The sequence below is a fragment of the Carettochelys insculpta genome, chromosome 2 (genome assembly GCF_033958435.1).
Source record: "Carettochelys insculpta isolate YL-2023 chromosome 2, ASM3395843v1, whole genome shotgun sequence".
Classification (NCBI taxonomy): Eukaryota; Metazoa; Chordata; order Testudines; family Carettochelyidae; genus Carettochelys; species Carettochelys insculpta.
The window spans coordinates 255,207,415-255,232,358 of record NC_134138.1 but is presented as its reverse complement, the minus strand read 5'-3'; the positions used below and the strand labels follow the sequence as shown (position 1 = coordinate 255,232,358).

Below are 24,944 nucleotides of genomic sequence, written 5' to 3'. Positions count from 1 at the left end.
GGATGAGGTGGTACAGAGACTAAACAATGAGCAAACCCCTACGGGCAGTCCAATCAGCAGAGGATTCTTCCCTACAGGGGAAAATTCCTCAACTTCGGCTGCGCCACTCAAGGACTCCAAATCTAATCCTGGAGATACTGTTGTAATTAAACACCCTAGCCTGTGAACACAGACTCATGTACTGCACTCATACAAAGGTGGGGGTGTAGACTGCTTTAGACTCTAAAAGGGAACCAATAACCATTACCAAGGCTTGGATCACATCCAAAACTGGCTGACCTTGTGTTTTCTCTCCAGAAAAGAAGGAACCACCTGGAATACACACCTCCCTGGGAGGAAGGGAGGCAATGGCCACCTGTAACATCAGTATACACCAAAGAACTTTAATATATATAATATATGCATGCTGCTAGATGCCATATTAATATTAATAGACTCTTAGTAATTGCTATAGGCCTAGTTGTGTTGTAGCTACCTTCAACCCAGATGACAGCATGGCACCTCAACTCCTCTTCATCTTCCTGACAACCTCGCTGACCTCTGCTACACCTAAGCATCCCCTCAGGAATGCCATCCAGTCCATCGTCTCCACCGCTGGTGCCACGGATTGCTGGGTGTGTACCCTGCTGAACTCCTCTACCACATTGGGAATTAAGTTTGTCCCTCTGAACCTGAATGATTGGTGGCACAAGAGCAACATCTTCTGGTGGGGACCAGTCTGGTTTGATGACAGCGACATCCACTCCTACCTTTGCCACAGCCCCTGGGGTTCATGCTGTGATGGGGTGAACTCCTACATGGATAAGGAATCTAGTTCTGGTTCTAGTTTTGTTATTGTACCCTGTAACAGGATGAGGCTTGCTGGGATTTGGTCCCTGACAACCTTGTCGTCCCGGGTGCTGGGAGGGTGGAACTGAATGTCTTGCTTGTAATTCCTCGGAGTGGAAGCCATCACGTGAGAGGAAGCTCCAAGGTTAGGCTGGGCCCTTCTGTCCCATCCTCCTAGCCAAGCTGGTGTGGGTAGAGGTAACCGGTTTAAACTTTCATGGAACTGAGTGTCTTGCTTGTAATTCCTCGGAGTGGAAGCCATCGCGTGCGAGGAAGCTCCAAGGTTAAGCTGGGCCCTTCTGTTCCGTCCTCCCACCCACGCTGGTGTGGGTAGAGGTAACTGGTTTGAACTTTCTGGATTAGACCATAATTCCCATCTGCCTTCCTGTTTAATTGTTCTCTGTCTGAGTGTCAGCAAGCGATGGGTGGGTCTCAAAGTATATAGTCCTGGCCCAACAAGGAAGAGTTTGTGCTGTAATTAACCAATCTTGCTGCTTTTAGGTAAACACTCAGAACAGATTAAACAGGATGTATCTGCCATCAAAGATGCAGTTAAAATCTTACATGCTGTAACTAAGAATGGAAAGATCTCATGGTTAAAATGGTTAGCTCAACAATTAGAATTTTCTCTTACTCCATTCCTGCATTCTATTGTAACCACTATTTTGATTGTTCTTATCATAGTAGTTGTGTTTTGCATAACACTGTGCATCGTTAGGAGACTGACTGATGTGGCTATCTCCTCCATGCAAATCCAATACATGGAGCTGACAAGTGATCCTAGCCAGTTCCGCGATTCCCCACATACTGATTGGATTATTGGGCACTTTTAGACTTCCCCCAAGGAGGGCAAAAGGTGCTGGCATCACCACCACCTTGCGTTCTGGGATGTAGTGTGGTGCATCAGGGGGTGGAAAGTAGCCAGACAAAGTCTCCCCCTTACAAGCCAGCTTGCTCGTTGCCCCCCCCCCCACACCGAGGAGCACACAGGGCACGGAAATGGCTGCTGACAGCACAGTCTTTGATGCCCTCATTGAGGCCCAGATATGCTAGCTTATCGTGACCCTGAGAAGCAGAAAGTACAGCTAGAAGGCTAACAGGGCAGACTGTCAACATGAGAGGGGGGGACCCTCAGAAATCACCCCAGCTGGCATTGATCAATATGATGCACACACACAATCACCCAGAAGGGGACGTGCCCCGCCCGCACAAAAGAATGTCCTGTACTCCTAAATTGCTTATCTCTTGTCTTACAAGTGCAAACTAAGTAAGAAATGCCCTTGTAACAAACTGGTGTCACAAAGACAGACCAGTGTGATCTGGCACCATAGATAAGAAAGAGAATACATAACCCAAAAGGGGTATAAAAGATGGGTCCAGCAGAACTCTAACTTTGAGTGCATTCAACCAACTTCCTGCTGGTCGGGTCAGGTGATTGCCTCCCGAGGTCCACAACTGGGGACGCCCAACCTCGTATTCTTCTTTCCGCAGAATTGAGTGACCGATCTGGCTTGGCTACGCTGGTATCGAGAGACGCAGAGAGGGTAAGATACACCCATGCTAGGTCTCTGACTTTTTTTTGTGCACAGCTAAAGAATTAGAGCTCTGTAACTAGATGTCGTTGTGCCAAGATATCATTGTGTTAGATGATAACAGATATCTTTGTATTGGATTGTAACGTAACTTGTTAACACCCGTACTTTGCTAGCATATAAGAAGTAAACAATAGCCTTTTGTAACCGTACGCTTATAACTGTAGCTTAATAAACTTGTAACTAGTTAAGCTCTGAGCCTAACCATTTTGTTAACCCTTTTGTTACTGCAACACAGCCGGCACAACAAAAAGAACTTTAACCGTTTGGTTACTACAGCCTGGCCGTGGGTGAGAGTGCTAGGAGCTGCCTGCTCTAACAGTAAAAAACTGGGTTGTTCAGGACCCAGGGGAGTACCTCACCGCACATTACCTGGCCACCGGCTAACACGCATGTAGCTGCGACGGGCGCTATTTCGAAGTTAGTGCCGCTACTTCGAAGTAGCGTGCACGTGTAGACACAGCTAATGAGAGCTAAGCTTTTGGAATCATCATACTGAATGCAGTAGAGAATTATATCCCTGTAGGCCCCTACAGAAAGGATCCAATTTATATTCTGAAAATTAATTTCTATAAAACACTATGGTCATGTCTACATGGGCAGCTTCTGTTGACAAAACTGGGCTTTTGTTGACCAAACTTGCTGAGTGTCTACATGGTTAAAGCAACGAAGGGTCCTGTGGCACCTTACAGACTGACAGAAAAGTTTTGAGCATGAGCTTTCGTGAGCACAGACTCACTTCATCAGATGCTGGTCTTGGAAATCTTCAGGGCCAGATATAAATAAGCCAGAGCAAGGGTGGGGATAACCAGGTTAGCTCAGTCAGCAAGGGTGAGGCTTACTACCAGCAGTTGATCTGGAGGTGTGAACACCAAGGGAGGGGAAGCTGCTTTTGTATTTAGCCAGCCATTCGCGGTCTTTGTTTAAGCCTGAGCTGAGGGTGTCGAATTTGCAGATAAAGTTCAGCTCAGAAATTTCTCTTTGGAGTCTGGTCCTGAAATTTCTTTGCTGTAAGATAGCTGCTTTTAAGTCTGCTACTGTGTGGCCTGGGAGATTGAAGTGCTCTCCTACGGGTTTTTGTATATTGCCATTTCTGATATCTGATTTGTGTGCGTTAATGCTTTTACGTAGAGACTGTCCAGTTTGTCCAATGTATATAGCAGAGAGGCATTGCTGGCACATGATGGCATAAATTATATTGGTAGATGTGCAGCTGAATGAACCCACGATGGTGTGGCTGATCTGGTTAGGTCCTGTAATGGTGTTGCTGGTGTAGATATGTGGGCAGAGCTGGCAACGAGGTTTGTTGCATGGATGGGTTCCTGAGTTAGAGTGACTGTGGTATGGTGTATTGTCGCTGGTTAGGATTTGCTTCAGGTTGGCAGGTTGTCTGTGGGCAAGGACTGGTCTATCTCCCAAGGCCTGTGAAAGTGGGGGATCATTGTCCAGGATGGGTTGTAAATCCCTGATGACGCGCTGTAAAGGTTTTAGCTGAGGACTGTAGGTGATGGCTAGTGGTGTTCTGTTGGTTTCTCTCTTGGGCTTGTCCTGTAGTAAGAGGCTTCGTGGCACATGTCTGGCTCTGTTGATCTGTTTTTTCACTTCCTCAGGTGGGTATTGCAGTTTCAAGAATGCTTAGTAGAGATCCTGTAGGTGTTTGTGTCTGTCGGAAGGGTTGGAGCAAACGCGGTTATATCTTAGTGCTTGGCTGTAGACAATGGATCATGTGGGCTGTGTCTACACGTGCCCCAAACTTCGAAATGGCCATGCAAATGGCCATTTCGAAGTTTACTAATGAAGCGCTGAAATGCATATTCAGCGCTTCATTAGCATGCGGGCGGCAGCGGCGCTTCGAAATTGACGAGCCTTGCCGCCGCGCGGCGCGGCCAGACGGGGCTCCTTTTCGAAAGGACGCCACCTTCTTCGAAGTCCCCTTATTCCCATGAGCTCACGGGAATAAGGGGACTTCGAAGTAGGTGGCGTGCTTTCGAAAAGGAGCCCCATCTGGACGCGCCGCGCGGCGGCAAGGCTCGTCAATTTCGAAGCGCCGCTGCCGCCCGCATGCTAATGAAGCGCTGAATATGCATGTCAGCGCTTCATTAGTAAACTTCGAAATGGCCATTTGCATGGCCATTTCGAAGTTTGGGGCACGTGTAGACGTAGCCCAGGTGTGTCTGGGATGGAAGCTGGAGGCATGAAGGTAGGCGTAGCGGTCAGTGGGTTTACGGTACAGGGTGGTATTGATGTGGCCATCGTGTATTAGCACCGTGGTGTCCAGGAAGTGGATCTCCTGTGTGGACTGTTCCAGGCTGAGGTTGATGTTGTGGTGAAAGTTGTTAAAGTCCCAGTGGAATTCCTCCAGAGTCTCCTTTCCACGGGTCCAGATGATGAAGATGTCATCAATGTAATGTCAGTAGAGATGGAGTGTTAGTGGACAAGAGCTAAGGAAGCGCTGTTCCAGGTCAACCATGAAAATATTGGCATATTGAGGGGCTATGCAGGTACCCATAGCTGTGCCACTGATTTGAAGGTATATATCGTCGCCAAATCTGAATGGTTAAAGTACTCTGTTGAGAGTTTGTCAACAAAACTCAGCTCTTCAGTCAGCAGTGTTATCCCTGTTCCTGATCAAGTATAGTGCCTTGGTCTACAGTGTTTTGTCAACAGAGTGCCTCTGTAGACACTTTTGTCAACAGAGATGGCTTCCAGTTCCCCAGGCAGACCTGTTTGCAGAGCTTTTGTTCAGCTGTTCTGTCCAGAGAAGGCAGGGCAGTCTGTTTGATCTCTGTCAACAGAGCGGACTGATCTGTTGATCTGCTTTTGTGTTCAGATGCAATTTCTCAACAGAAGTTTTGCCAGCGTTTCCCTGCCAACAGTGACCTTTGTTGACAGAAGTGGCCCATGTAAACAGCCTGTTAGTTTAATCCCTATTAAATTCTGCAGGACTTTCTCAGAAACATATATTCCATTGATCTGATAAAGTTCTGCCACTATTATCCTAATCAGTATAACATGCTACAAGATCACGTTCTATCTGTAGTTAGATAGAGAACTACTATGTCCTGTCTAATCACTGCAGGAAACTAGACAAATTATTTATTAGGTTCATTTATAGGTTCTGACCACTTGTGATGTTTAGCAACCTTATGAGATCTTTAAGGAAGGACAATGGTGTTAACTCCATTGAATATGCTGAAACCCCATCTCAGATAATTACTTTCTGCCCACCTAATTTCCCGTCTCCCCATCATGTATTCATTTATGATATGATACTCACTTTCTGCCCTAAACTGTTTTGTAATATTCTCTGTTCACTAGCTGTCATGTTCCACATCTGGGCATAACCCATGACCCTCTGTGAGTAAGAGGCAGCTGAACAGGTCTGGATTTGATTTGAACTCCATGGCCAGGCCCATGATGCAGCCTTTCCCCATACCCAACAGCATTATACAAATGTTACTGAGACAATGAGGTTACCAGGTGGGAGTTCAACTGGCATTTGAAGACAAATCGTGTGTTACTTCAACTACTCCTTTAAACATTTTCTTCAACTGTAGCATTACATTAGCCAACTAGTATCAAATGACAGAAGACATAAAGATCATAAGAGACAACCAGATTACCCAGTCTCACATCTTTTATATCAGAAACCGCCACCAGCACCCACCACTCCCACACTCAACCCAATGCCTGAAATTAATCAAAGTAATGACATTTTCTGACCTGAGGGCCACATTAGGGTATGGAAATTTTATGTAGGGCCATGAATGCTCATGAAACTGGGGTTGGAGTGCCAGTGGGGTGAGGGCTCTGGCAGGAGATGTGGACTCTGGGAAGAGATCAGAAAGAAGGAGTTCAGAGTACAGGAATGTCTCTGGATTGGGGAAGGGGGCTGGAGTGCAGGAGAGTGATGAGGGTTGTCTATGAATAAGGGGTCTAAGATGCAGCCCGGGTTGAGAGGTTTGAGATGAAGGTGGGGGCTTTGGAGGACAGGAGGTTGATCAGAGTGGGGCAAGGAGTAGCGGTGGGGGTGGGGCAACTCACAGATGTAAAGTCTGGGCTGTGCTTACCTTCTCAAGCAGCTCATGAAACCAGCTGCATGTCTCCCCTTCCTGACAGCTCCTACAAGAAAGCACAGCCAGGCAATTCCATGCACAGATCCCTGTCCGCAGGGACTGTTCCTGCAGCTTCTATTAGTTGTGGTTCCCAGCCAATGGGAGCTGTGGTGCTGGTGCTTGATGTGGGGGCAGCACACAAAGCCCTTTGGATGCCCCTACTCGTAGGAGCTGGCCAGAAGGAGAACAAGCTACTACTTCAGGGAGACACGTGGAACAAGGCAAGCCCTCAACCCTACTCCCTAGCTGGAGCTTGAGGGCCAGATTAACGTGGCAGGGAAGATGGGCTGGATGTGGTCCAAAGGCTGTAGTTTGCTCCTCTCTGCCAGACAGCCAGAAGAATAAAATATTATGTACCATAGGCAGAGTATTGGAGGGACTGAGGTGCAATGTGAGGGAATTGATTGGGTGGGATATATGCATTTAGTCCTGTCGCATAACCCACACCCACACATTGCAGAGAACGTTAAAAAAGCCAAAGGTCACTGCCCATTTCACGTGAGCAAAAATTCCTTCCCAAACTCACCTGTGGTGATCTGTCAGACCATAACCACATGAGCAAGAGCCAGCCAGCTAGTCAAGTACTGAAGTCCCAGAATACTTAGCTCCATGGAGCACTGAGTATCTCTGAGGTTCCAGAGGAAGGAAACAAATCAAAACAAACACAATATATTGAGGAAAATCGCTTCCCGATTTCCTGATATCCTGAAATATAAACCCTTAGGAACATAAAGTATATTACCAAACTCTGTCCCTCACCATCACAAGAAACTCCAGCATACAGTTCTACATATATGTTTCCATCTCTCTCTTAGAAATAATTGTTAGCCCTCACAACTTCTAGTGCAAAGCTGTTCAAGAACCTCACTCTTCTGATGGCTAGAAGCTTTCTTCTAATTCCCAACCTGAATTTGTTCATGGCAAGTTTATATTAATTTATCTCATGCCAACATTGTCTTCTGGCTTAAATAGCTCTTCCTTCTCTGGTATTTACCCCTGTGCAGGACTTCTTAGCTCAGTGTTACAAAGTGCTATTTCATCAAAGGAAGCAAAATGAGAATAAACAAACCAACAAATAAATTGATAAGGAACTCAGTAAACCAATTTCTGTGGAAGAAAAGAATGTTTCAGGGAATTTTGAGCACTAACTTAGCTTTGCCACATGGCCTACACCCATTCATGTTGCTTTTTTTCCATCACAGCTGTATGGTACCGATTTTACAATGGTAATATGGTGTGACATTGTACCAAGAGGGAGGCGTTGATGACATGTGGACATTTGAGGCTGGATTTGTGGTATGTATGTGGTATGTAATTTGCCTGGTGGAGAACCATCCAGCCTTCAATGATTAAACATCTGTGCATTTCTCAGCTAATTATAGATGGGTGCTTTTTAAAGAGCTATAAAAATGAGCGAAGATTTAAAGCTCTTGGCACACAAGTATTTTGTTCCCATGTTTCATTACCTGAGCAGCTGGACTGTATGCTGGGGTATTAGGGGTCCATAGAGTCAGGAGTGCAAGGAATTGTTCCTGTTCAAAATCAAGGTGCAGCTGAATACCAGATACTTGACAACTACTAAGGCTGCACTAGATCCTTATACAGTAAACTTCCTTTAATCTGGCCTCTGATTTGTGCAAATTGGAGGGCTTGGGTGGTGGGTTGGGGCCCTGGGAGGGGGACAGGCAGGTTAAGCCTGGGGTGGGTTAGGGCTGCAGGGGGCTCAGGGGGGTGGAGTTGATCTGGGGCATGCAGGGCTGTGGACCCGGGAAGCGTGGGGGTTGGAGCTGGGGTGTGCAAGGAAGGAGAAGAGGAGCTCAGGGTGCTGAAGCTGAGAAGCCCAGGGTGATGAAGAAGCTGCAGGAGCATGGGGTACAGAAGAAGCTGGGGACGTGCAGGAGTGGTGAGCCACAGCTGGGAGCAGGGGTGGTGAGCCATGACAGTGGGGTTTGAACTGGCATTTGGGGGTTGTGGTGATGTCCAATAATCTGGCAAATTTGGTATCCCAGCACCTGTCAAGTCCTGGATGTGCCAGATTAAGGGAATTTTCCTATAATTCCTGGTGACTTTGTCTTCCTCCTTTTTTCCCTAAAGATTACAGAGACGTTACAAAAGCAAACACCAGCATGCTGTGCCTTCTACTGAACTGTGCTCTGTGGCACACAGGGATTGTCTCCTGTGGGCTCTCCAAACAACATGTAAACACAATCACTCTAGCTCTGCTCAGTCTGGCGCCTGGTGGGTTTTAACCTTGCATGTCCATGTACACTGATTCTGAGGCCAGATCCTTAACTGGTGTAAATCAGCATAATTCGATTGAGCTCAATTACACCAACAAAGGATGTATTTTCATGACTTCCATCTGCCCTTTTAGAAAGCACCAGCTGTAAATGTCTGTAAAGAAGTTTAGAGTCATCGCGAGGAACTCCACCACTGTGTAATTTCTTCATCTTAAATTTCTTCAGATGTTATGGCCTGACCCAGAACAACATTTTGCCTTGCCCTGAGTTCTGGTTTATGACTGATTAAGGAATTCTTCAAGAAGCATGATAAATTCTTATGATTCTGCATATCAACTTTTCTCCATAATAGAATCAGACCAGAAAGGAAGAAGTTTATTCAAAATCGCTGCCTCTTTGTGTTACCATACCTCCATCAATGACAGAAAGGGATTCATCCATACATTCCATTCTCTGTGACTTTTCTAGAGCTTCTGTTTTGAGAACATTTTCTTAGTAAGTCATCATTTCCTTACCACCAGCATCACCCCTCCCCCTCATCCCCCATCAGGAAAGGAAACTTTATCATCCCTTCAGCATGCTAGATTACAGTTATGGAATAATGTGTGAAGTCATTTCTTCATTGAAGAAAAGCACCTCTGTGCCCTTTGAGCTAGATACACTTTGTTACACATCCACAGTGAGCCAGCATGTACTTTCAATGTTCATTAACTATTGAAGTTTTGTTGCTAGACTATCTGGTATATAACAACATTACCAGTATTTCTGCATTTCTCTCTTTTTTTTAACAATGAGGCCAAACTTACAGGATTTGGCAGTGGAAAAACAGATTAAAATAATTTATAATGAGCTGTTTGTTTCCAGAAGGGACTGGAAAGATGACATTGGTTAACAAATCTGTAGCACCAACTTTTGGTTTCCCAAGAAGAATTAATCCTGTCAGATTCAAGCAACATGGTTGAGTCATGGCTGTCAGTTTTAGGCACAGTGGAATATGATAGTTCTCCACACTGCATGCTTTATAGTAAAGGGTAATCTGATCCAATAAACACTGCTTTTGATGTAGCCCAAACTGACACTAACCTGCTACATGAGTGAAGGTCACATTTTATTTTGAGCCTGCTGTGTCACTCAAACTTGGCCTGAATTCTACCCATGTAATCAGCAGTGCTGGCAGGCAGTCACAATAACAGCTTTCTATATTACAGAGGCAATACTCACACAAATAAAATTCACAGCTAACTAGCCAGTACCAAAGAAATGCCATCCTTTTTCCCAAGCAATATTTCCGTTTAGTTAATTAACTTGGTTTTTTTTTTCATTTTGTTTTGTGTGCAGAAAACATAATGTACAACAAAACAGTTATAAGGAAACATTTTATTGTTCTGGGGAGAATTGCTGTTGTTGTAAATGAAACAAAATAGTTTGGTATTTTTCCAATGTGCTTCAAGAACCTGTTCTTTCAGAGTTCACATTGTTCTGCATATTTTATCATTTCAGAAACACTGCAAAAGTGTTAATTATTACAATTATTATCAACAGTGCACTAAGCACCAGCACTGTGCAAGGTTGTAACTTACAGAGAATCACTCTGATCCAGAATGATACACCTTACTTTCATGACTGTTATTCCACTGCCTTTCTTTAAAGTTCTTCACAGCCCAACAGTCAGTCATTTTTGCATAGGCCCTGCTTCAGTTCCAGCTCTAGAGCCTATCTCTTTACACCAAGTGTTAGAGACTCATGCTTTCAGCTCTGGAGCTCATGTCCCCTGAGGTAGCTGTACCACACTTTTTGTGTAACTGTCATCTGGTAGTTATTGGAGACTCTGGAAATAACCGAAGGTTTTGCTCCTGCAGCTGGGACTCAGTCATACTTAATTGTTATATCAATAGTTACACAGAAAATGGATAATTTTGTAAATTATGCACCATCCGGGTTTTGGTTACCTTTTGAGCTGCTGAGTGAATTGCCTAGTAGTGCAAAGTCCTGCACTGTTGTTTTCCCATTGACAGGTACAATTTAACTGAATTATTTTGGAAAGCATGTCCTTATTTGTTAGTAGTGCATTATTTAACTAGGAAACCAGGTCTAGCTCAGCATTTTGCTCCTGCTCTCTTACTGTTCTGCTCCCATGTAGTCCCATTGCTCTGCTTCTTGTGCTCCCCGCACTTTTACTCAGCTCCTATCTATCCCACTATGACCTGCTTCCTGCCCTTCTTCTCCCTGCTCACCTCCTTTCTACCCCACTGTGCCCTGATTCCTGCTCTCCTCCCACTCTGTCTCTGCATCTATCTCACCCTGAATACCCTAGTTTTTGCTTTCTTCCCTTTCCTGCTCTTCTCCAGTAACCCTTCTCCCAGGTGGAGTTGACATCAACAAAAGCTGGATTTGATATATAGAGGTTCCTCTTAATTACACAACACAGAGAAGGCTTGAGCCTCACACAGGGAAAAACTAACACCAGCCCCAGAACATGTAAAAGGCAACACCTCCCCACTCCAAACCTTGAGTCTCTGTATAACAAGAGAAGTTTTATTGAAAGGGAATGGGAACAAAGTATTAATTTGGGAAAACACCACAACTACATTCAAGAGAAGGTGACCATAATAAGCAAACCAGACTCTGACGTATGTCCTTACTTCAGTTTCCTATCTTGCGGGGGGGAAGTCAGATGACAAAATGTCCCTTTAAGACATTACCCATCTCCCTCCATTCGCTGTACATCATGCCCTGCACACAACTCAGTATTGGTTGTTCTGGGCTAATGAAGACCCCAAATGTATGTTCCCTTTGAGGAAAGGCATCAAACAGTATCTCTGTGGCTTCCCATGAAAATAGCTCAGCCACTGCTTCTCTGCTGCTGCTGTCCACTACCATCCATATGCTCTCCCTGCTGCCACTAGCAATGGCGTGAGATTCCTGTGACATTGAATTCTGAGGTTCCATCACTTAGCCCTGTCCTTAGTGAGCTCAGCAGGTAGTAGGGTATATCGCAGCCAGCATAGTATCTGTCTTGTCTTTCTCTGTCTGCACCCGATATCTAAGGCTCAACTCCTAGGCCTGCTCAGCAAGGGTATCAGCTCTAGGAATCACCACCCATCTTCCCTCATAAGTTATGTTTTCTTGACCTTTAATCTTTTTTTGTTGCTCTTCTCTTGCCTTTATCCAATTTGTCCACATCTTTCCTGAAATGCAGCACCCAGAACTGGACATAATACTTCAGTTGAGGCCTAATCAGTGCAGAGTAGAGCAGAAGAATTACTTCTCAGTTCTTACTTGCAACACTCCTGTTAATACATCCCAAAATGATGTTTGGTTTTTTCGCAACTATCGCACTGTTGACTCATATTGAGTTATGACCCCCAGATTCCTTTCTGTGGTATTCTTACGTAGGTTATCATTTCCTATTTTGTATATTTACACCTATAGAGCTCTTGAAATCCACAGATATCCAATTTGTATCCATGGATATCTGCAGCTCATTTCTGCAGCTATGGATGAAGATACAAAGTTTGTATTCATTCAGGGCACTCTGTATTTGATTGTTCCTTCCCCAGTGGAGTATTTTGCATTTGTCTTCATTGAATTTAATCTTATTTACTTCTGATAGTTTCTCCAGTTTTTCCAGATCATTCTGAATTTTAATCCTCTCCTCCAAATACATACAAAGCATTCCAGCTTGGAACCAGACAAAAAAACTTTACAAGTGTACTCACTATCCCATTATCTAAATCACTGGTGAAGATATGAACAGAGCCAGACCCAGAACTGATCTGCAGGAGGTGGGACCCCAATCATTTTGCACTTCCAGCATGACTGAAACAGATAAATGCTCTTTGGGAACAGTTTTCCAACCAGTTATGCACCCATCTTATAGTAGCTCATCTAGGTTGTAAGTCCTGTAATTTGTTTCTGAGACTGTCATGTGAGATTGTATTCAAAGCCTTCCTGAGGTCCAAGATATACCGCATCTACCACTTCCTTTCTAACCAGAAGGCTTGTTACCCCATCAAAAAAAGTTATCAATATAATAATAGAAAACTATTTATTTGTACAAACAGATTTTTGAGACTTATTTGGCCAAATTTGGAAAAAAAAATATGTGGATGGTTAAAAAAAAAAGCACATTCCGGACACCAAGTCAATTCCTTCATCAATTTTCAAGTTGCAAGATACCACTATCATTGGCAAGATACTTAGCATTTTTTGGGCAAAGACAACCTCTAACCACAACCTGGTCCTGTAATGCCACCAGGAGGACATAACCACTATCATCATGAGAAGATGCTGCAGATGGATAGGAAATGTGATGAGAAGGGAGGCAGATGCCATTGTAAAGATAGCACTTCACTGACTGCCTGAAAGATGATGGAAACATGGGAGGCCCAAGACAACATGGCAGCGTACTGTTGAGACAGACATGAAGAGAATGAACTACAACTGAGGCACACTAGAGAAAAGGGCCAAAGACAGACAGAAGTGGATGGCTTTCATTGCTGCCCTACACGCCAGTGGGCATAACAGGCTTTAATTAACTATTCCAAAATATGGATCTTCTGGATTTTCTTAATAAAACATTTCTAAGAATCATTTTAATGTGGGCAAAACAATGTATGTTTTCCTAATCACACTCTAAAGAATGTGCACAGTGTTTTTAGTTTGAATTTCCCCACAACATTTAACCTCTGGAAGAAATCTGAAATGGCAACATTCAACTCAAATGGTTACAATGTTGCAAAGTTACAAGCTGAAAATTGGCTTAGATTGAAAAAAAATCAGGCATTAAGCACTTCACAGCATGCACAGGGATGGTTCTGTTGAAATAAAACATCCTTTTGTTGCAAATTGTGCTATAAATAAGAGGCGGGGCTTTCACTATGAAGTAAAGGTGGCCTGAGAAAGTTGGCATTGGAAATATATAGCTGAAGAAATGAAAACAAAAATGACAGAAATAAAAGAGACAAAACTTAGATTGCTAGGGAATATAGGCAGATGGTTAAAGAGATGTAGTTGTTCATTTTACATATTTCATGACAACGCTTTATTAAAGACACACAATAGCAAAGAAGAAATAACCAAAGGTGTTGTATGTTGCAGTAAAGCTGACACATTGGCACATGGAGGCATTTTGTAAATTTGTGGATATTGCAATAGACAATCCAGACTTTCATGAGTAATAGCTCATGCTTAGAGTTGATTAAAGTATGTATCAAACACAATGATTCATGCAGAGGGTAAGCAATAAAGAATATAAAAATGAACTTGAATTCAAAATAAATAAATAAATAAAACCCTAAATCCTGTAAGGGCCTGGTCAAAAAACAACAACAAAATGGTAGATTTGGATCTTTGGATTAGACCCTAAATAAGGAATAATTCGAATGAACAACAATGAAATCAAACCCTTATCTCCGAATTCCTAAGCACCTCATGTTTTCTGTTAACTTCCTCTCAGATCCAACCCTTCATTGAGCATTGCATACACCTGCTTCAATTTATAGCTCATATACTTATCATAGTATACAAGTTACACAGAGTTTACTACCAAATTATAGAGTTAAATTTCAAGACTGAAGTCTGTTTCCAATTTGGTAATTTAGATAGCAGCAATCTCACTGATTGAAGCACAATAATAAAATTATAATGATAGTAAATAAATAAGAGTCTCTCAAACCACTATGAATGTGTACAGAAGCAGATCATTAACTTATAGAAGTAGGCATAAATATAGACAAAATAATCCCTGACAAGTCTCAAAAATTGTATTTAAAAAACAAAGTGCTGTAGCTCAGGTAGAAGTCCCATTCCTTCATATTATTTCTTCACTAAAATTTCAAATTAAGAACTTTTCAGCTGTACTAAAAATAAAATTTGAAGGGTTACTGAAAACTCTTTGTTTGTTTCTGTACAAACAAAGGCAATGTCAGCAGGTGAAAAAGAGCTGTTTCAATTAACAAAGAATTCTTGACATTTGCAGAGCCTTCCTCAATGGAACATTTATTTAGTTTCCCGTTACCATTTTGCAAATCTTTCTCATTGTAGCCCTGAAAAGTAAATATTTTTGCTAATGGGATATGGTGGGGGGTACAGATGTTTATAGGAGATGTGTGTTTAGGAAATTAAAAATGGTAAAGGAATTGTGTGAGTAAACCTAAATAAATATACATATAAATAAATAAAAAAATACCAGACACTGAAGATGGACACAGACCTACACTCTCTAAAGTGGTGTATATACTTTTCCAATGTGGCAAAGCTCATCTGGAGCACCTGAAGTCCACCAGGGTTCAGGTCCTGTGCTGGTGCACCATATTTTTAGAATAAACCCACTTCTTGGGTTGCAGATGAGGATCTTTGGATAGTCAGCATTAAAAACATGGGGTTCTTCTGTTATTGCCAAAAAAGGAGTTACTTCTTTAGTTGTTTGCTGTAATACAATCATCTTCTCAGGCACATCATATTACAATGAGCTAGCAACCTGCAATCACCTTACATGTGCATGCAAACACACATACACACAACAGATCAGTGACTTCCATTTTCCTCCAAATGATGTTGCTCAGGTCTTTAGAGATTAAAGTCAATGAAGCAGAATCCACTCCTCTTTCATCTTCAAGAGCACAAAGTGATCAGTTTCTAACACAATATTTGGAGAAACATCCAGTCCTGCCAAGTGGCAACATAAGCAATCTATATCCAACAGTTGATGGGAAAGTTAATATCAGAATTCAAGCACCTTACTGTGAAGGTTCTTTGAAAAGTCTGGGTGAAATCAGCATAAATATTTGCAGACAGCTACCTCCAACCAAGAAGCTCAGATGTAATGAGTCTCACTCAACCCGTGGCAACTTTAACTTAGTTGCTTGATTGATATGTCTGTGATTGGAAACTCTAGGTTTCCTGAAAGTCAGTGCGATGTTTCAAAGTCTGTCCATTATTTATCTCAAATTACTCGTACATTTAAAAAAAGCTTAAATGTTTATCTCTCTGTTTGTCCTTTGACATTTCATGGCAGTATTATTTGAAGGAAATTAACAGAGATATGTAAGACTGACTATCAAGTTGCTCGTTCAGTGTGGGCCACTGCAGTGAGAAAACACACCATAAACAGCCATGAGGTAAGGAGTAACTAGAGAACCCTGTAACTAGGAAGTTCCTTCATTTAAGTTCCACATTGGAACACTTACTGGTTCTTTCTGTAACAGTGGAGGATCAGGAACTCTATAGCCACTCCACATTGTCTTATCTTTACAACAAAAGATTAAAACTTAACTAATAAAGCAATGTAGCCACACACAATTCAAAATAAAGATCCAATTTATTACAATTACTTACTAGTTTCCCTCATAAATTGTATTTACATAGTCCTGAAGATAACATCTGTGAGGAGATTTGATCAGTCTGCATGTTGAGTTTCCTGTGAAGGAGGCTCACTTTCTGACAGAGAACCCAGAGGTCCCAGATTCATTCTTCATTGTGTTGGGAAATATTGACGATGAGCCCAACTACTCTGGAGCAGTCTTTTTGCAGTCTCCATTACGTAGGATCTGAAAGTGTCTTCTGAAGTTCTGTACAGCTGGGAACTTTTGGGACAAATTATATTCCCATCAGCTAATGTTCAGAAAATGTTTTTGTTCTGTTCCAAACACTGAATTTTTGTTGCTGAAGAACTTTTATGGCAGAATCTTATTTTTGAGATTACTTTAGATAAGGCCATGTAGGTTTTAGCACTATTAGTACACAGAAAAGCTGTCCTTAGTTGTTTTCCTGTTAGAAGTTCCGTAAAAGGTAGGACAGACACAAGATGTGTTGACCAACACAAGAGGAGTACTGTATATGGGCCTGCTGATATTTGCAGAGGTCTTTTTAAAGTTCTCACTGCTCTCTCCATCTTCCCACTATTCTGGGATTAATGAAGGCTACTAGTACGATGTTCAAAATCAAAACCATGTGCAAACTCTAGGAATGTTTCAGGGGTAAACTGAGGCCCATTATCAGATCTGAGGACTTCAAGAACTCTATAGCTACATCTACACTAGCACACTATGTCCTAAGTAGCCTATTTCGAAGTAAGAACATCGAAATAGGCTACTTTGACGCATATTGTCTACACATCCTCCAAGACTGGTGCCGTCCATGTTCAACATTGAAGTAGCGACGGGGAACATTGAAAGGAGCTGCCCCGGAAGGAAATACGGCACATCCACACACACAAGCACTCCCCATTGAAATAAGGGGCTAGCAAAGCCTGCGGACAGGGTCACAGGCTGGACTAGCCCTTCTGGGGCAACAGCAAACCGCTCCCTTAATAGGCCCCTCACAGACAAACTCGGCCTGCACAGCATGAGTTCCGCAGAGTGGACAACCAGTTGCAGACCCCTTGCACACAGCATGAACCCCCAGCTGCAGCAGCAGCAGCCAGAAGCCTGAGCTAGGGGCTGCTGCACATGGCAACCATAGAGCCACGCAGGGGCTGGAGAGAGCGTCTCTCAACCCTCAGCTGATGGCTGCTGTGGAGGACCTTGCTATTTCAATGTAGCAGGATGCGGATCATCCACACATGCTCTACTTCAACGTTGAATGTTGAAGTAGGGCACTATTCCTATCTTTGGATAGGAATAGCGATTTTGACGTCTTGCCACCTAACATTGATTTCAATGTCGAAATACCACATGGCGTGTGTAGACGTGACATGTGCTATTTCGACATTGTGCCAGCCATTTCAAAGTAGCCAGCTAGTGTATACGCACCCTATGTCCTGCAAATATTGACTTTATTTTCCAGATACCCTGTGGCAATGATCTCTGGGGAAGAATAGCCACGTTGACATTTCTGGAAAAATAATCCACTACAATAATGTATGTATCCTTTCTAGAAAAATCCAAGTGTGGCTAGTTGTTGTAAGAACAATGAGAAGTTCTATGGCACCGTCTTGACTAACAGATTTTTTAGAGCATAATCTTTTGTGGGAAAAGACCCACTTCATCAGATGCATGATGAAGGGCATCTTTGCCCACAAAAGCTTATGCTCCTAAAATCCAATTTATAAGGTGCTGCAGAACTTCTCAGTGGTTGTAAGGGAGATTTTTGAAGAATAGTAATTCTGGTGATTATTTTTCTCCTTATTACATATCTGACGGCCTCCAACTAAGGTCTGAATTGACCTATTTAGAGCAGGCCACCATTGTGGTGCACGTTACCCTGCAGTTGCATAGCTTGGTGTCCCTCATAGATTTTGAAGAGCCTCTTTCAGTCCCAGAGGGATAGGAATGTACCATCCTTTCAGAAAGAGGCCTATTAGCCAACTGACCTTCCCAGTCCTGCCCACATGGTACTAGGTCTGTTGGAAGTTGAATCTTTTTGACCCCACCCTCTTTTTGGAAGAGATGGTCCCATTTCCGGAAAGTCTAATGCTGTAATTGTTTATGTCCAATTTGACGACAACAACTGGGAGATGCTCAAGTTGATGCGAGAACAAGGAAAATGTAGCTCTTTCCATTATTCTCTAAGGCCTTTTCTTCTTCCATTGATGGCTGCTTGATTGAGGGTCTAGACAGAGTATCTGCTGGTATTTGTGGTTTCCCTGATATGTTTTGAATATTTAAAGAAAATTGAATCAACTACAGCTGAAATACTTGACTGCTTGTTGGAATATAATTGAGCAATTTTGAAGCCAATAATATGCACCAAGGGCTTGTGGTCTGTTTCTTTGTTAAAATTCAAGGTGAACAGATATGCACTGAGCTGTGTGAGGGCCAAGTGACTGCTGCAGCTACCTTTTCTATGTGAATACCTCTGCTTGGTTTCTGTGAGGCTTCTTGATATGAATAGCCAGTTAGAGCCATCCTGTCAATAGGACAAACTGAGGCAGCCACCTCAGGCCCTGTGGTTTTGGGAGGGACAGGGGGTTAGCTGGGACTGGGGTCAGGCAGCAGAGTCAGCAGGGGTCTGTTCTTCATTCCACCACACTCACCACATGGGTGGCAGGAGCAGCAGCCTGCTCTGCCCCACTATGCCATGCCAAACCACCCTCCCAGCCCACTATACCTCACTTCTCTCAGCAGCAGGAAGTGGCACATCCCTCCAATTCTACCTGCCAGTGGAGAAACAAATTGCAGAGGGCTGGGAAGGTGGAGCAGGGTGTCATTCCTGCGGTCCATGTGGTGAGTGCCGGCAATGTGGGGAAGGGCAGTGTGATGGAGAGGCAATCGTTGCTGCCTCTGCCACATACAGCCCTCAGCCTCAAGTAATTCCTGGGCCCTGTTGACTGGGGGAAGGGGATTAGTGGCAGGATAAGGGCAGAGCAGAGGAGTGGCAGGGCCTGCAGAGCAGGGGAAGGTTGCCTTGGGCCCCATGCTTGTGGTTGCCGCAGGCCCTGGCCTCTGGGGAAGCTCTGTGCCCAGGTTTCTAGCCTACTTCAGGTTCTTTTGTGTGAGCCCTCCTCCTAAACCATACAGAAAGATCCATCTGCTGCTACAGTAGTTGGAGAGTTTACTAAGTATTGAGCTCACAGAGGTGGTGATATCAGCAGTTCTTTTATGTAACTAAATGTGTGAGACTATTAAGGAAATATGTTCAGGGCTTTGTTAGATGAGTTAAATTTGGTAAGAATTTCCTCCAAATGATTTGTCCAGGAATCCTTTAACAGAGGAAAATCTTGGAGATTACAATACCTTCAGTTTGTTTGAATCACACTGAATTTCCTGCTTGCTAATTATGTGTTGTAAAAATTGTATCTGCTCCTTTCCAAATTAACATTTTTCTTTCAGAGTGCAGCCAGGTTCTTGGAAGTGTGACAAAACTGTGTGCAGTCAGTTTTCAAGTTCATCTTTTATCTCTGTCCTATATCAAGACATAATCTGCATGGCGAAGGGTGCTGGGCAAACCTGGTGTGATCTGACAGATTCTCTTTCAGAAATCTTCTAATTTTGGAGATATGCTGCATTGAAGATAACTGAAAGTTTGTTTCCTTCGTAGTGTGAGGGCTACAATTAATGGTATTGCTTTTTTTAGCAAGAGGGATTTGTCAGAAGCCTACTGTAGCATCCAGCTTTGAGAAGACTTTGGCTTTCTAGTAACTAAGTCATGACTGGTCAACTGTAGGAAGCATGTGTCTTTCGCTGCACATGGCTTTTATTTAGTTGTGTAAGATCCACGCAAATCCAGATGTCATTCCACTTTGGAATTACAACCGTCCCTGCATATGAACCAGTGGCTTCTTCTGTCTGGAAAATAACCCTGATATCCCCTTTTCTTTTTTATTCTTCTTTGCTTTTCCCTTGCAAGGCTATAGGGATACAGCATGGGGCTGTGATGGCATCAGTTTTATTTTGTACTCCTCTGCCCGTTTTCTGAGCTCCGTGAGATGGGTGGATATATCCATATAGTTTATTTTTCACCTTTAATGGATTTTTTTCCTGTTAGATGTAGCACTTGTAGTGCTGGCAATACTAGTAGAGGAATTGTCAGTCCTCACAGTACATATATTATTTGCTAAAGAATTCTCTGTTCTTTCTCCAGTTTTCGAAGAAAAGGACCACAAACATCCAATGTGTTGTAACAAGCCCCATGTAAAAAATATTTCTTTTCCTTTTCAGATATCCAGTCCAGGTTTCTTTCTTTCTTTCTTTCTTTCTTTCTTCCCAGTATCAGTTATAATGTAATGTTTCAAACATTTCGTTCATATGTATATACCAAAGTACTGTTTATTGAACTGACAATATAATCTCTAGACCTCTAGAATTATGGACTCATGTTATCTAATGATAACACTCCCCTCTGGATTGTTTTCTCTGCTCTTGGTGACCTGCATGTTGTTGCCAAATAGCTCATAATGGCAGGTCCCACATCTGCCTTTTGCCAGCTGTGGCTTGGTGTCTTGCCCTATCTTCCACAGTTTTTCCAAGCTTCCCTTCTATTAAGATTCTTTGGTCTGCCACTTTCTAGTTGCACACTCTTCTTATGTTGTAAATTTGGTCAGACTGCTCCTTTCACATTTCTGCTTTTGCTCTTTACTGTGTCAGCAGTGTCTGATGCAGTCTCCGCCATGCTTCTAATATGTAAGACACATTGCTGATTCTTTAGGAATTCTTGCTGTCTTGCTTTTGCCATAGATTTTGCTAAGGTGAGATCTGGATCTAACTGAAGATGTGCTGATAAATTTGTGCTCTTACGCCAACAACTGTCCTGTCTCACATTAGTTATTCTTCTAACATTCCATATTTTCAATGTTCAGCACATTTATTAGCTGTAGTAATAGAAGTGTCAGCTGGTTCTCCTTGTTCTTGCATCCTCCTATTAAATCTGACACAAAACTCTGCAGTATAGACACAGCCAGGGTAACAAAGCCACTTGCACTATAGGATCCATGGTTGCACTGAGACTGAATTGTCCTTCATTTCTGCTGCAGCTTTCACTTTTGCCCTGATATTCCACTTTCCCCACTCAGTCATCACTTTGGCAGTTGAGGGATCTCTTTTCTTTCCACTACACCTTCTTCAGAAAGTTGCATGTGTTTCTTTCCCTATGTAACATGAGGACATGAGCCAAAAACACATGCTTCAAACAGCAAATAGAGAATCCAGAAGTTAATACACTCATCCCTCATTAAACGAGTACTTTATTTACGAGTACTCACTTTAACGAGGGACACATATACTTACCTTCTGTTCACTGGATGAGTGAACCCCTCCCCCCAGCTTTAACCCCACCGCGGGGCTCCAACCTGCCGCAGCCTGACCCCCCTGCCAGCCCTGCAGGTCCAACCCACCGCAGTCTGACCCCCCCATCAGCCCTGCACACACAAACAGCGGAAACCTAACTCCACGCCCCGCTGGCCCTGCACACCCAAACTGCCACAACCTTAACCTCCCCACCAGCCCCGCAGATCCTAAACAACTGAAACCTAAACCTCCCTGCTGGCCCTGAAGACCCCAAACCGCTGCAACCTTAACACCCCCCGCCAACCCTATGCACCTAAATCACTGCAGCCTAACACCGTCAGCCCCGCATACCAAAAGCATTGCAGTCTTAACCCTCCCAGCTGGACCCAATCTGCAGAAGCCTGAACCTCATCCCCCCATGGACCCAACCCACTACCATGTTTTAACCCTCCCTCCCACTCATGTCCCCAAACTGCCCCCAGCCTTTAAGCTCCCCACCCCGACGCCAGGTTCCCCTACCTTTCAAGAGCAGCACCATTTGCTGTGGCTCAGAGCACTTGGAACCAATCAGAGACTTTTACACATATTTTAATGGGAATTCAATGTCCCTCTAACGAGTTTTTGCCTGTGAGCAAAAGGTTGGGAACCAATTGTGCTTGTATAGCAAGGGATGAGCGTAGAGTTATTGCGATTCCTGCTGCAACCAAGCCTGATCCTTTCTGGTAACTGTGGAGGACCAGGAATTCTATATCACTCTGTGGATAGCTTATAATTTAAAGAAAATTATATTAATTAGGAATAATTTTATTTTCCCTGTTTTTGTATGTTTTCAGTAATGATAGACAGCTCCTGAATAAACTCTGGCCTTGGTTATTTACTTATCACTCAACCTGTGTCCTCCACTTTACAATATCTGCAGAGATGCTTGCATGAATTATAGTTTTCTCTGTACACATAACTCCTTTACTAGCCAGTGTATGTTCAAATAGTTTTAAACTATTTTCATAGCTTTTCAAATGCAATTTGTACTCTACAAATATTTTCCCTCCATTCCTTTCTAACATACAAGCAAGGTATATAGCTAACAGCTCAGACCAACATTTTCAAACCTGTGGGCTTAAAGCTAGTCTACCAAATCCATACGTAGACACTTAACTACCCTAATTTTCAGGTGCGCTTTCACAGAGCTTGGACTTAGGTGCAATGTGGATTTAACTGCACATTGATTTAACAGTCAAACATATTGTTAATTTATTGAAATTCTCACTCCTGTATATTTTACTTCATATTTTTAATATTTTAGCTAGGGAAAGGCCCAGATTACAATGGGAGAGAATCTTGCATCCTTATTCTACTGGTATTACTTATGGAACAAGGTCTGTGGTTAGTAGAAATGAGATAATGTGGCCAAAAATTTAGATGGGTTCTTAGCCTGCAATATTTTTCATCATGAAGATAAAGACCAGCTATAAAGTTTGTGTCTGGATTGAAATTTTCCCAGTGGTCAAAAGGTGTTGGAATCTGGAGGTTTGGTTTGGCATATGTTGAGCTTGGGGATTATATTTTATGTTCTGGACTGAATGCAGTTATTAAAAGAATGCGTAGTTATGGAAAATTATGTTTATGTTCAATGTAATCCTTATGCTTACAAACCGATTAGAAAAGTTCTCCGATATGATTTGAAAATAGATAGTTAAGAAAGAAGATAACTTGAGAGAAATGTCAAGTCTGTTTCCTTCCTATTAGGGAGTGAATGGTGACCTTATTTTGGAGTAATTAGTAACATGGTGCCATTATGTAGGACTATAAGGGTCTGCTAATCATCCTCTCTGAGCCTCCAAGCATTCTCTGTAAAACCATTGTTGAAAATGAAAAAAGAAAATATTACTCATCTACTTTGAAGGCTTCACAGCCATAATAAATTTAAAGTGTCATTTATTTCATTTCTGAAGGAATTATTTTATGCTTTCTGCAATTTATTCAACATAAAGAAATCTGGGTATAAATGAATTGCACGTTTTAACTGAATTGTCTCACTAAATTCCACCTCTTCATATATAACAAATGAAAGTTCTGAAATAGTAAAATGTTCAACAGTGAGCAATATTTCTGATCTAAAGGTTTCTTTCGTCCCATACAACTATGCCAGTGACTAACAAGCAACAAATAGATACCCTGTTGAAAAATAATGGTGACATTGAACATGTGTGATACTATTTTCTTTTGAAAGGGTCAGTCAAAGTAAGTGATGCAGAGTTAACTGATTTGTCACCAGTAATAAGAAGCCAGACTTTTAAGATGGTTCTTGAGAAAGCAGTTGTTTAGGTGGAAACAGGCGTGGATTTCAACAGCCATGCAACACCTTCTTGACTTTCCTGTAGTGTCTGCTGAACCATCAAATCTTCTAAAAGGTTACTGGTCCTAGTCTACACCCCGTATAGGGGAGTAGCTCCCACTGAATTCAACGTGAGTCGAGACCCTATTTTTGAGGACAGAATGTAGACCATTGGGACATATCAGCCTTGACATAGGCGGGATTAATTCCTACTTATTTCAGTTTCTCTAACTGACATTTTCCTTGTATGTAATTTCTATTTCATCTAACATGCAACACTACTAACTCAACAGCATTATTACTGATTACTATGAAATATCTCAGCATGTCTACCCTCAGTTCACTTTAGTTCAGTTCATTTAATTTCTGAATGAATAATTGACACAAATTACAGATGGTCAAATATTGCAGAAACAGAAAAGTTCATTTGTATTCTAAATGGGTGTGTTTTAAATCTCCCTGGGGCTGGAAAGTGGCAGAGAGATGGGGTGTGGAAGTGAACAAGCAAAAATTCAAACTTTTCATCTAAACACTAAAACGTTTTAGCCAAACACTTTTTCCGGTTAAGATTTAAATTGGCAGTTTAGACATGCCGCAACAGTGGAGAGTTATTTTGGATGTCTCATGCCCTCATTTTCCTCTATGGGCTGGGATCCCTATCTGGATTCAGTCTTCCACAAGGCACCACACTTTCCCTCTTGCTGAGTCTCAAAGCCTATGTGCCTCTGGCTATGACACATTAAGGCTACGTCTACACGTGAAGCCAACATCAAAATAGCTTATTTCGATGTAGCAACATCGAAATAGGCTATTTCGATGAATAACGTCTACACGTCCTCCAGGGCTGGCAACGTCGATGTTCAACTTCGACGTTGCGCGGCACCACATCGAAATAGGCGCTGCGAGGGTACGTCTACACGCCAAAGTAGCACACATCGAAATAAGGGTGCCAGGCACAGCTGCAGACAAGGTCACAGGGTGGACTCAACAGCAAGCCGCTCCCTTAAAGGGCCCCTCCCAGACACAGTTGCACTAAACAACACAAGATACACAGAGCCGACAACTGGTTGCAGACCCTGTGCCTGCAGCATGGATCCCCAGCTGCCGCAGCAGCAGCCAGAAGCCCTGGGCTAAGGGCTGCTGCCCACGGTGACCATAGAGCCCCGCAG

At 42.9% G+C, this 24,944-nt stretch overlaps 1 long non-coding RNA gene across 2 annotated transcripts; it reads left to right on the top strand.

Annotated features, from left to right (window-relative positions):
• The first annotated feature begins 495 nt into the window (after positions 1 to 495).
• LOC142008096 (uncharacterized) lies at positions 496 to 13,348 on the top strand. Of its 2 annotated transcripts, none has more exons than XR_012644074.1 (4): positions 496 to 614; positions 2,320 to 2,372; positions 7,738 to 7,831; positions 12,840 to 13,348. It is a non-coding gene; the product is annotated as an uncharacterized LOC142008096 (long non-coding RNA). The 2 variants fall into 2 exon arrangements; XR_012644073.1 differs by lacking the exon at positions 12,840 to 13,348 and adding an exon at positions 8,630 to 8,813.
• The last annotated feature ends 11,596 nt before the right edge of the window (positions 13,349 to 24,944 follow it).